Source organism: Mercenaria mercenaria, chromosome 1 (genome assembly GCF_021730395.1).
Source record: "Mercenaria mercenaria strain notata chromosome 1, MADL_Memer_1, whole genome shotgun sequence".
Classification (NCBI taxonomy): Eukaryota; Metazoa; Mollusca; class Bivalvia; order Venerida; family Veneridae; genus Mercenaria; species Mercenaria mercenaria.
In genome coordinates, this window is record NC_069361.1 from 20,410,847 (window position 1) to 20,424,767 (window position 13,921).

The 13,921-nt window shown below is 35.5% G+C and overlaps 1 pseudogene; it reads right to left on the reverse strand.

Moving 5' to 3' along the window:
• Nucleotides 1-268: 268 nt before the first annotated feature.
• Nucleotides 269-13,921, reverse strand: part of LOC123544769 (tryptophan--tRNA ligase, cytoplasmic-like) — a 49,581-nt pseudogene continuing 35,928 nt past the window's right edge.

Below are 13,921 nucleotides of genomic sequence, written 5' to 3' on the forward strand. Positions count from 1 at the left end.
TGCACGCTAGCCATGGGTTTAGCAGACACTAAAAAACAAAATAAAAACAATATAACTTTTTAAAACTAAATTCAATTTGATATAAAAGTAGTTTTAAAAATGTTGATTTACATTAAACTAAATAAGGTCAAATCGCAATTCAAAATTTAATATCAGACACACTTGATGAATATTTCTGTCAGTAAATATGCCAACAACACATTCAAGAACTTTCAACGAAATGAAACTCGTCTACATATCTTAAAGCTTAATGATAAGTATTTCTTTTTTAAATATTAAACCATATCTTCTGTTCAATCTCGTGTTCTCCGTCAGATAGAAAAATTGCAGAATTTTTATCACTAGCGCTCATTTTAGTTTTGGCTCCATTCAGAGCAGGAAGGAAGGTAGCATGGATTAAAGCTGGTTTTTTACCAATAATGAACGGAGCCACTTCTCTTGTTACTTGAAAGAAAATGTGCTGGAAGGGTGTATAATGAAATCATGTTAAAAAGGTACGGAATTATGCATTTTCATGACATGGCAATAAACGTTATAATGTACGAAAGTTTTTTTGGATTTTTACATAAAAATTCACTTTGATATAAACTTTAAATCAGTCTCATGAAAATTTCTAAGACGCAGTCTTTATAAATTTTTAACTTGTATCTGTTTTATCTATTATACGAATGAATTCATGCTATGAATATTGTGAATTCAAATATTTCAACAAATAATTACGTTAAATGTCAATAATGTTGTAAAAATTAGTAACCTGGTCTAAAGCACAAAGAATAAGACATGCAATGTCCTTATTGCCACAAAATATTTCAGGGAAAGAAGAGCTGAAACTTGGGGGCGGCCTGTATTGCTGGAAAACTGGTCTTGCCTATCGAGTCACGTTTGCCAATTCCAAACTTGTTCATTACCTCGCCATTTGTCACTAATTTCTCAATTCTGCAGATGTTCTTGTAAAAAGGTGGACTATGGTAATGTGTAAAACAACTGACTATAATCAAAACATTTTGTCTATTTATAATAAAAATCATTGACATATATAAACACAAGATAGGTCAATATGAACATTCTCAAATCCAAAGTTACCTCGTTAAATTAGGAATACTGTGTTGGGAATTGGGCATGAAAACTAAACTTAAAAATATATAACTTTCAGTCGAACAAGTGTTAACACAATAAACGTTTTGGGCATTGGTTTCCTATAGTCTCTAAACATCCCTGTTTTTTTAGCGTATAGATAGATTGCGATGTGACAATATGCTGAACGCTTGAAACGGCTCTGTAGGACAAAGGTCAAGGTCATAAATTAAGCTCAAATGTCAAATTTGGTCTGGGAAATCCAGTCTGACAATTTCGAACTTTTTTCTACCTGCAAATTTACAGCCTAGGGAAACAAGTTTTCCGACGACAGTGCCACCTATCTCACACCCGAAATATACGTGTGTATGATAACGAACGATAACTTCGGAAAGCAATAATCCACGGCTAAAAAAGAAGTGGAATTCTCACGGAAAAGACAGATCGGAATCGTGTACTTACGAAGGTTTCCGTACATTTCCGGGCCGCAGACAAATACCAGTTTGTACCTCCCATAGCTTTTCCAGCACGTTGTAACAACTTAAAGTATGTCAGAATGAACTTAAATGTGCATCATAGCTATCAAATTGTAAGATATTATAACACAACCAGTGATCTAAGAAATTTGCCGAATTTTCGGCAGCACTGTCTCGTTAGCGTTTCAAACAAGCGCAAAAATGATCTCATGCTGATTAGGCTATCTATAGAAGGTCGTTAATATGTAGTGGCATGGAAACTCCTTCAGATTTCCCCAGGCGTTGATAATATCAGAAACTATGAATGCCAATTAACACTAATTAGCGCAAATTAAGTAGGAGCTTTAATGCATAGATATTAGCTGTGATTTCTTCTGACAAAGCACAAATATTATCAACGGCTTCTCTGGCTAGCCAAAACTGTCCATATCTTGCCTTTGGAGCATAATTAGATAAACATGCGAGATACTAACTTCTAACTTGGCATGTTTGTAGTAGGCGATAAGATAATATGCCCAACTTAAAAGCCGTGCCTCTAGCTCAAAGATCTATGTCACAAATTGAGCTTAAAAGTCGATCTGTCCATTGCATTTCGTATCCGGAGCATTCCTTAATAACCATTCAAGGTACTGACTTCATACTTGATATGAAAGTAGGTAGTGATAAGGCAATGTACAGAGAACATAAATCAGTGTGTAGGTTTAAGATCAAGGTCACAAACTGAGCTCAAAGGTCACATCTGTCCGTCATATTTAACGTCCGGAGCTTAACTTATTAACCATTCAAGATTTTGACTTTAAACTTAGGATAGAGGTAGGTAGTGGTAATAAGTCGATGCGTGGTCGACCAAAGAGCATGGTCACAATATGGTCAAATCTGCCCATCATACTTTCAGTCGAAAGCATAATTTATAAAATATTAAAAGTATAGACTTGAAACTTGGAATATAGGCAGGTGGTGATGAGACGATGTGCAAACTGCAACAATCTTCACATCCCGAATACCCACTTACCTATGCCTAAAAAACAAAATATTTAGTTTCTTGCAGGTTAACATTTTATCAACACCGCACACACACGCGCGCGCGCACAAACGCACACTCCTTCAAACACCCATCCCCACTACACATACACCCCCCCCCCCCGCCACCAAATGATAATTTTTAAATTCGGGCGTATATTGCCCCACTTAATGGAGCTTTTGTCTTCATCACGAGGTCGTGAGTTCAATCCCAGAGCGAGGCGTATGTTCCCCTTGATGAATTGATAAAAGATTGTGCTTCTGAAATCATTTGTACTCCACCTCGAGAAAAAATGTGACATTTGTGGAGACATGGTTGGCACTTTTACAATAACCAGGAACACTGGTTAAATAATAACCAGGAACACTGGTTAAGTAACAACAAGGAACACTGGTTAAGTAATAACCAGGAACACTGGTTAAGTAAACGGCCCGCCGATACATAACTTAAATACTGTTGAAATAAACTCAACTCAAAACGAACAAAACATAATCAAGAACCAAAACATATACAAATAAATAAGCAGAATAATCCAAGTCATAATAAAATTTTCATACCACATATATCCGAAGTTAGAAAATATAAATGTTTTCTTCTCATCAAAACTAAATGCAATTATGTCTTTCGCATTCTGATGTGACAGTTTAACTGCTTCTTCTGGTGTTGGAATTTCCTTCCACAAGTATTTTTCATTATCAGTCGTCAACTGTATTACAAGAGGTACGTCAAATGTATCTTGCAGCCATCTGAATGTAGCAAATATTGTTATCAATCACAGACATTTGAATTGAAAATTTATATGCTTTAATACTTTCTCGACACTTCTTGTGCAAACCTTACATTTTTGAACAAATGTTATTCTTTCTATGGGAACAAACTAAAAACATAAGGAAAATGACAAAGTTATTTCGGCCATAAGTTCTAATGTGTAGTCATCTGTCTAATTAACACATTTTCAACCTTAACTGAAATCTAACTGAGTCAGAGTAAATTCAGCAATCATGTTTCGTAATTTGATTCTTACTTCTGTACCACGTCAACTAAACAATATTGTAGCTAAATGACTGTAATAGTTATAGTGAATACATGTTTTTCTAAAATAAATACTTTGTAAACTGAAAAGGTATTAGATGCCCAAGATGCAAGGATCCTGACGAAGGCCCACGTCCTGTATATAGGTAAAATGGTTTTCCCTCTTGGTACAAATCCAAGATGTTATTCATCATGCTGCCAAATGACAATAGCACAGATATCATATCAGCACATGTAACTTTAACTTTTAGTTAACAATACTGAAAATTAAGAAATAAGCTGGGTTTTTTTTCTATCATAATGATAGCTCAACATACACATGCCTATTTCATGAAACGACTGTATTTGCCTGTCCGATCTTTTTTCGATTTATACTCACTCTGACAAACCCTGTATCCACTTTTCAGCTATATTTCTAAACGAACATGATATTGTGTAAAGTGTAAAGTGTAGACGTACACTTCAAGCTAAGAAACATATACCAAATCGAATTAAATGCTATTAGTGTTTTAGAGAATTGTTACCTGCTATTTGCGAATGCGTTCCAATAAATGATTGTCTGACGATTGTTTTTATAATTCTTATCATTTCAGTCTCCGGTACTTGTTGGGAATATATTACCAGTTGCTGCATTATTACAGTATTTATTTTGCACTGTAATTCTTTAATACCATGATGACCCTGTATCGCTCACCTGAGTAATATGAGCTACATGTTTTCAAATGTCAAACTGATGCTAAAATATTAAGAAAGTAGGTCAGTAGGTCATATTTTGGTCACTGAAAATCAGTTTTAAGATCAGTATGTAAAGAAGTACATGTCATCCCAATTTCAAGGCTGTATCTAAAAAACAGCAAGAAAGTAGGTCAGTATGTCGTATACATGGTCACTGAAAGTCCGTTGCAAGACTGGTGTGCTAAACTGTACTTGTCATCCAAATTTCAAGTCTGTAACTTTAAAAACAAGAGAATTGGTCAGTTGGTCACACTCATGCTCTCTGAAATTCAATTTTACGATCAGTCTGCAAAACTGTACATGTCATCCAAATTTCAAGACTGTATCTTAAAGCAAGAAAGTAGGTCAGTAGATCACATTCATGGTCATAGAAAGTCAGTTTTAAGATCGGGGTGCAAAACTGTACATGTCATCTAAATTTTCAAGGCTGTATCTTAAAAAAAAAGCTTTTCCTTTGATTTGATCTGGTGACCTACTTTTTCATTCAACCTGACTCAGATTTAAACTTGACCAAAAGATCAATAAAATTAACATTCTAACCAAGTTTCATTAGGATATGGTGATAAATGTGGCCTCTAGAGCGTTAAGCACCTTTTCCTTTGATTTTTTGTTGTGACCTATTTTTATTTCCAGCCTGATCCAGATTTAAACTTGACCTAAATCTTATCAAGATTTACATTCTGACCAAGTTTCATGAAGATACATTTATAAATGTAGCCTCTAGAGTGTTAGCTAGCTTTTCCTTTGATCTGAACTGGTGGCCTAGTTTTTGACCCCACTTGACCCAGGTTTAAACTTGACCTAAAGATTATCAAGTTTAACATTCTGATCAAGTTTCATATAGATATTGTCCAAAATGTGGCTTCTAGAGTGTTAACAAGCTTTTCCCTTGAACTGACCTGGTGACCTGGTGTTTGACTCAATCTAACCCAGATTATAACTTGACCTTTAAATTATTAAGATTAACATTCCGGTCAAGTTTCATGAAGGTATTGTCAAAAATGTTGAACCCAGATGACCCAATATCAAAATCGTCCAAAATTTTATTGAGAGTAACATTCTGACAAAGTTTCATTACGATTTAGCAAAATTTGTGACCACTAGAGTGGTAACAGTCAAATCGTTGAAGACGGACGACGACCTACGATGGACGACAACGGACGACAGACACAGGGCGATCACAAAAGCTCGCCTTGTGCTCAAGTGCGCTAAAAACGGAGGACGAAAAAGTAAAACAGTTTAATTTTCAGTTTCATTACTGCTTAGGAATACCTGTGAGAAATGACAATTCCTCTTCTCAGAAAGCGATGGGCTGGTTTTCCAGTTAGAATTTCTATCCTTTTTATTAGCTCGTCATTAATCTTCTCACAGTCTGCAAAGTGTTCTCCTAAACAAGATGTTGTACGTAAATGGAAATAAAGATTAAAAGTGAGTAGGTTTGAGTTTGTCCCTGCAAAAATTGCTGTAGTTAAAAAGACAAATTCCTAATTATTACGATTAAGATATAACATTGAAGTGGGGCTTATTATTTATAAACGTCTCATTTCACCGTACATAAAGGATGCAGCAGAGAATAATAATCAGATAAAGACATGAAAACATCAGTCATTTTATCTAATATAAAAGGATGCAGCACAAAACAATCAAATAAAGACAGGAACGAATCAGACAAGAACGAATCAGACATTTCACCTTATATAACGGATGTAGCACAGAACAACCAAATAATGACAAGAAAGTATGACACTTAACATAAAAGAATGCAGCACAGAACAATGAAAAGACAAGAATGTATCACACATTTCACCTTGCATAAAGGTCGCAGCACAAAACAGTAAGAAAATCAATATACAAAAATGCAGAAGAATAATTTTGAAGGTTCGAGGTAATATTTCTAGGGGCGGGGGAGATGGCAAAAGTTCCAATTATACAGTAAAGAGAAAACTACTTCTGGCAGCCATGATTTTGATTAAACGGTAAGATTAGGAGGAATTCGTTAGAGGGTCACTTTATATTGGAATATTGCTGGAATTTGAAAACTGGTTTTACAATCGGACCAGCCGTTCAGGAGACAATATCTAAATATTTTCATTTAACATTATGTTGTAAAACTAGCCCCGATCCCGCTTGAGGCCGTGCCTTGAAACGAAACAGAGTTATTTGAATAATAATTGTAAATGTTTACATGACATGACCAGGGTCTGTTTTGTGTCCAGTTTATAACTGATTGCAATAATACTAGCCATAAATGTTTCCCATGATGAGACAATGTGTCAGGCGCAAAGCCCAGAACGCTAGTTTAAAAGTTAAGGTCACGACTGGAGATCATAAGTCAATAGGTGCGGTCTATACATATGTCATGCAAAACAGGAGCCGTGTGGCGGCCGTAAAAAGTCTCCCCGTACATTCAGTCAGGGCTGTTATATTTTGATCTTCTCAGCTCGTTCAGCACGACTTTTATGTCGTGTTACTAGTACTGTTTAGTTTCTCAGCATGAACATTTCGGCCTAGGTGGTTCCAATACTCCCGCTTTCATAGCTTTGGGTATTGTTTAATCACCCCTTGGCTATAGTGCCTGTTTTTTAATTTTGTCTTTTGGCAGTTCCTGTGATATGCAGGCTCCATAACCTCAGATCCCCTTTCTAAATTCCAGTTTGTTTAGTTCTGCTCACTGTATTCTCGTTTAGGGCAAACCCATTATTTTAACTGGGGACCATACGGCGCTTTTCATGGAATTACACACTAGTGTACCATTGAAGGTTCCATGTGCACCGCCGTATGAACACATCTGCGGATGTCTCTAAATTGTTTTATTTTTTTTTTTTTTGTACTTTTAGCATGTGTAAATGTTGAGTTCTGCTCAACCCGGGTCTAGAGGGCGTGTACGGTAGCATGCATTTCCACTACCGTCCATGAACAGGGTCAATCAAACCGAGCCTGCAACAAATTTCCCTCTGGATGGGACAACGTGTCTTGTGCAAAACCCGGACCCTTAGCTAAAAGTTCAAGTCACATTTGGCAGTCAAATGTTGGCATGGCTAGGGTCTGTTTCCTGTCCAGTCTGTAACTCAACAATCCTTAAAGGGCCACAAATGTACCTAATAATAAGACAATGTCTCATGCGCAACATTCAGACCGCTTACTCAAAGGTCAGTGTCACACTTGAAGGTCAAAGGTCGATAGCGTTTTTTCCTGTTTGATAAATAACTCTATCATCCATGAAGGGATTTTAATATTTCTTATCAGAAATATTTTCCATAACAAAACAACCTGTTTTACGCAACCCCTTATCCCTAACTCAAGGTTCAAGGCCACTGCCAGAAGGATATTTTCCTTTCTGGTCCATAACTCTGTCATCAATAAAGGGATTTTAATACTATTTGACATAAAGGTCCCCATAATGTGACCTGTGCAATACCCAGACCCCTAGTGCATACCTTATGGTCAAAAGTCAACATTGATCTTTTCCTGTCCAGTCTGTAAAATATTTTATATAAGCTCGTTTAATGTGGATCCAATTTAAAAGTTGTTGGCGTTTTTATTTCGAAACTTCCCTTTGATATTGATTTCTTACATTTTTTTCTCATATTTTCCCACCAATTTCAAAATTAAATGTTATCAAAATTGAAATTAAGTACTTTTTGTGTATTTATAGATGTTATGAAACCATCAGTCAACAATTGTAGCTTGTTTTATATGCAAATTTTAATCCAAGTGTTATGTTATAATATATACAAATACAAATACATGGCATTTATATAGCGCAAAAATATTGCGCTTTATAATTACATAACACACATTTAAAATATATACATACAAAATATGAACAGGATTCTAGAACTTTGATTTAGAGATTTGGACATGTATAAATACTATGTATTTTAACAAGACTACACTCATTGTTCATGAAACTGCCTAAATAAATGTGGTTTCAGTTTTGATCTAAAGCAGGCTTCAGACTGAATGATTTTCAGATAGCTAGGCAGATAGTTCCACCATTTGGGGCCAAGGACCGCCATAGATCTGTCTGCTTATTTTGTTCTCCGTCTAGGGATGTTACAGTTAGTGTCACTTTGTGAGCGAAGTCTGTATCGTTGTCGAATAGGTACAAACATTTCCCTCAGATATACTGGAGCTGTACCATTGATGACAGGAAAGACTATTAATAAAACTTTGAACATGACTCTAGCCTTAACTGGAAGTCAGTGTAATTCTTTCAGAAGTTCGGCAACTGGTTTTTCATAGGAAGCATTCTTGACTACTCTAGCGGCATGATTTTGGACTCGCTGTGGTTTATTGATTTGGTAGGCTGGAACTTCTGTAAATAAACTGTTGCAGAAGTCAATGTGAGAATGAACCAATCCATGCACTAATGATTCAGTTGACTTTTGTGTGAGATGTTTCCGTATAGCTCTAAGGTTTTGTAACTGCACATGAGCTATCTGACACCTTTTCTGAATGTGATGGTCAAAGTTGAGTGTATTGGTCATAGTTACACCCAGGTCTCTGACATGATCGACGCATTTTACGTCACACCCACCAACGTTTACACTTGTCGTGTTTAATTTCGCTAACTGTTGTCTGGTTCCATACATAATTATTTCAGTTTTAGACTGATTTATTTTCAGTTTGAAGGTTGTCATCCATTTTATGATTTCATTGAGACAACTGTCGAGTTGATGAAGAACAGTTGTCTCGTTTTGAGAATTTCCCGCTTGAATTTTTAACGCAATCTTGTGGTCGTCCGCGTATCCATAGAGATTTGCTGGATATTTCTACACCACTCGGTTGAGAGCCGATATATACAGGGTAAAGATCACCGGTCCGGCACAAGAACCCTGCGCGACACCAAACCTCAGTGGCTCCGTGTCAGTTGCTGACTGTTCGACTAAAACGTTCATTGTTCTGTTTGTGAGATAAGATTCTATCCATTTCAAGGGAGTGCTATGTAAACCAAAGTCATCTCGAAGGATTTGAATCTGTATCGGGATATCGATGGTATCGAACGCTGCACTCTAGTCGATCATGACCACGATTGTTATTTGATTTTCATCTATGGTTTCCAAAAGATCATTATACATCTTGACCATTGCTGTTTCAACCCCATGATATTTTCTATAGGCACTTTGGTAAACTGGAAGGAGATTGTTGGCTTCGATATGCTTATTGATTTGGTTGAGTGCAGCTTTTTCAAAACATTTGGAGAGGAATGTTAAATTTGACACTGGGTGATAGTTTTGCAGTTCAAGTGGGAGACCTTTCTTCTTCAACAAAGGTTTTATCACAGCACTTTTCCATTCCTCAGGGAACACACCAGATAGCAGTGACCGATTGACAATTTCTGTCACAAAGGGAGCAAATTGTGAAAAATGCTCCTCTAATTTCTTAGTTGGTATCACATCAAGTTCACAAGTTGTAGATTTTGATGCATATACAAGTTTCAAAATATCGTTTTCGGAAAGTGGTTTGAAGGCAGTAAATGTATTCATAATCACAGGTGGATTTGATTAGGAAGAATTACTATTGGGTGTTTCAGTTGATATGTTGTCAAGATCATTTCTCAACTTGACAATTTTATCAGCAAAGTATCGTATAAAGTCATTTGCCAAAGCTACTGCATTTGTGTGTAATGGGAGCGGATTGTCCTTCGACCTTCCCAGTAAATCGGATGTTACAGCATATAGCTTTTTGATGTTTCCTTCTGCCATATAAACAACATATTGTATATACAGTACAATATTTTTATACATCATTGACAGATATCAAATCATCCTGTAAGACTGAAGTAGAGAAAATAAGATGCATTCAAGTAGGGTACTTTGTATTTCATGGCAATACTTCATTCACTTGTTTTAAAACATGTATCAAAGTGATCAATGATTTGTTACATAACAGAGATACATATTATATCTAAGTCAGTATTTTGACTAGAAAGTTTGAATAAATTTTCCTATATGCTTTTTCTATCAAAAGTAAACTAAGAGTTTTCAGTCTGTTGCCTTTAACGGAATACGTCAGTTTCTGATCTTAGTTTAAGGAAAAAAATGTTTCACTCCAAATGAAGTTATTTTCACTTAAGCAGAATACAAATATTGATTGAATGTCCATATGATTGTTGTACTTAAAATATTCAAAATGATTTGAATAAAGTTCGACTAAATAAGTATGTTTATATTCCAAATGTTTTAGCATTGTGCACAGCATCCGATAAATAGAGACTACTTTAAACATTTTTCATTTCTACAAATGAAAGTGCGTATTTAGTTGTGTTGTTGTACTTCTGAATAAATGAGAGAATAAACAAAATAGCCCATTATGTTGTAAAAATATAGTAACTTGAACAAGGCCTTACACTATCAACAAGCTAACATTTGTTAAAACTATTACCAGTATAAAACAAGCCGTACTTGTTTAAAAGTTAAGGTCACGACTGGAGATCATAAGTCAATAGGTACTTGTATAGATCGTCCTTCAAATTTTCGTGGAAATGTAAGTTAATTCCAAAAACTCATTAGTCATACCTTTTCAAATACAGTTACTAAATAACCTTCGGTTTTTATTTCGTCTTACATATATCAAATATATCAATATTTTCTGTGGCAAGAAGTACTTCAACTTTCCATTAAAAACATTCAGTATTTTTATGCTTTTGTTGTTTATCTGGTCCTACTTGTTACATGTGTATAATCTATTCGAGAGTTGAAAATTGTTAAAATATACTAGTTAAAATGTGTATTCACACATATTTACTCTTGGTTTTCACGTGCAAAATTATAAGGAAGTTTATGTGCAAATTCGACCCTGTCACAAAATATATGAGCAAACGTGATAACTGGTATGGACTGCAAACGTTTCTGCTCTCATCAAACACACATGTAGGTTTGAGCCCGGTTATAGAAAAAAAAAACATTATTCCGGTAAGAAAAACATGATACATGGCTATTAAAAACCGCAGTCGTGTACTTAATCACAGACGATGAATGATCACCTTTTCAATCGCAAGGAGGACAGCAACGCTCGACTATTCAACAGCATTGTCGATTGAATGAATACGAAGTCGAAAAGGGGGCATAATTTTGTAAAAAAGCAAAATAGGGTTATGGAACTTGCATAGTACTTATCAGCTTATGACAGTGGACAATTGTGTGAAGTTTCAATCCATTCCTTTTAGTGGGTACTGAGATACCAGCTTACATATAAGAATTTAACCCAAAATTCCTATGTTGCAAAATTAATGCGAAGTTGAGTTATTGACCCTTTGCACTGCATGTCATATCATGACAGTGAACAAGTGTGTGAAGTTTCAATCCTTTCCCACTAGTGGATACTGAGATGCCAGCTTACATACAAAAACTTAACCAAAAATTTCTGTGCTGAAAAAGGGGCATAATTTTGTAAAAAAGCAAAATAAAGTTATGGGATCTACTTTGTGCAAGTCAGATCATGACAGTGAACAAGTGTGTGAATTTTCAATCCATTCCAATTAGTGAGTACTGAGATACCAGCTTACATACAAAACCTTAAACAAAAAATTCTAAGTCGAAAAATGGCATAATTTTGTAAAAAAGCAAAATAGAGTTATGGAACCTGTGCATTGTAAATCAGTTTATCACAATAAATAAGTGTGTGAAGTTTCAATCCATTCCCACAAGTAGTTACTGAGATACCAGCTTTAATACAAAACCTTAACCTAAAATTTTTAAGTCAAAAAAGGGGCATAATTTTGTAAAGAAGCAAAATAGAGTTATGAAACCTGTGCAATGTAAGTCAGATTATCACAGTGAATAAGTGTGTGAAGTTTCAATCCATTCCCACAAGTGGTTGCTGAGATACCAGCTTACATTCAAAAACTTAACCAAATCGGGACGCGGACGCCGACGCGGACGCAGACGCAGACGCCGACGCATGAGCGAGTCCAATAACTCTACTGTTCTATGAATAGTCGAGCTAAAAATGTATCCACTGTGGTCCTTTATGCTGTTGGCATTACATATAAATGCTGTTAATCTTGCCTTCATTCACTAATTACGTACTTATACAAGGCGTACATATAGCATATGAACAATTTCATTTTCAACAATCAGTTGTTTTTATAAAAGTAAGGAAATTATCAGGGTAGTATAGTGAATGTTGCCATAGTAGTAACATAATAATATTAAACCTCAGCATATTGTATCTGATAAAGTGAACACTTGTTCCGTGTATTTTAAGTTCACCTGAGCGTGTGTGTGTTCGTCCGGCCGTCGTCGGGAATCTTTTAAACGATATTTCCTAAAAAAAACACTGAATGGATTTAGATGAAACTTGGCCTCCTTGGATGTTCCTCTAACGGTTTTGCTTGGTTGCACATTGGTTGCAAGAGCAAAACAAAATCTTCAAACAACATCCCCTCCTTAACCACTAGTCCGATTTTCAGATATGCGTATTATATTGGAACCTTTAAAATTCTTCACGTATGAAACAGCTGGTCCGATTTTGAAATAGATCACACAGATTGTTCTTGTGTGGCCTTCTAGAAAGATTGTTCAAATTCTTTTGATTTGTCATAAACATGGCCGCCAGAGGAAGTTGTCGCATTATCAGTATATTTTAAAATGCAGACACGTATCGTAGTCAAGGACAAACAGAAATAACAATTTACAGTGACAAATTTTTAAATATAATTAAGTACATGTATATTCTTCTGAAATCAATGTATGTCATTTAATGTCTGTTCTTATGTACGCACTTTTGTTTAAAGCAGAACACGATATATAAAGTTAATTTAGGCAGGAAAAGAAAACACTTCCCACGGGTGAATGCATTAAAGCGAGGAATGTACAAAACTCTCGAAAAAAATCAGTCCCAGCCAAATAAATGCAAAGTAAATCGGAAGTAAGGAAAATCTAGTTTTTTCATTACCTGACTGATTTTGAACAAATGTACAGCAAAAATGGGAGTAGTTATTTAAGAAACACAATGCGCTAAGTCACAAAAGTGAAACCTGTCCCTTGTCTCAATAATCACAATGAATGCAAAACGTTGATGCAATAATCTACTACATTTCAGTATCAGATTCAAATGAAAAGTTACAAATTCCACTGAAATCAAAAGCATTAGTTCACTTTTTAACACTTTCGTTGTGTAAGGGGGGTAGTGACAAAATCTTAATAAAACAGACATTTCTAATAGGGATCTAACTCTATGAAATGGGTCCTTTTCCCTGAGATAACTCTCTAGCAGAATATACTAAGAACGAAAATTGTCATAAAATGTTTTACATGTAAAGCCAAGTTCCAAAAGCGAAACCCTCAGCGTCAGAATAGCACACAAATACAAACAAACGCGCACATGCACAAATATAAAACAAACACACTGGCAGGATTACAAAAGAAACAAAATAAAGGAACACAATGGGTCACCGCCTTGCAACATTCAGAGTCAAAACCACCATTCGGGAGCTTAAACTAATTTGTAGTTCGCAATATGTTCGTAAGTCATCGTAGACAGAAGACATGCAATGCAAATTAAAAGCATGTATATGCCTTTAGAAAACAACAAAAGAAATACAAGATATAAGATACAAGAAACTTCATTTAACGTC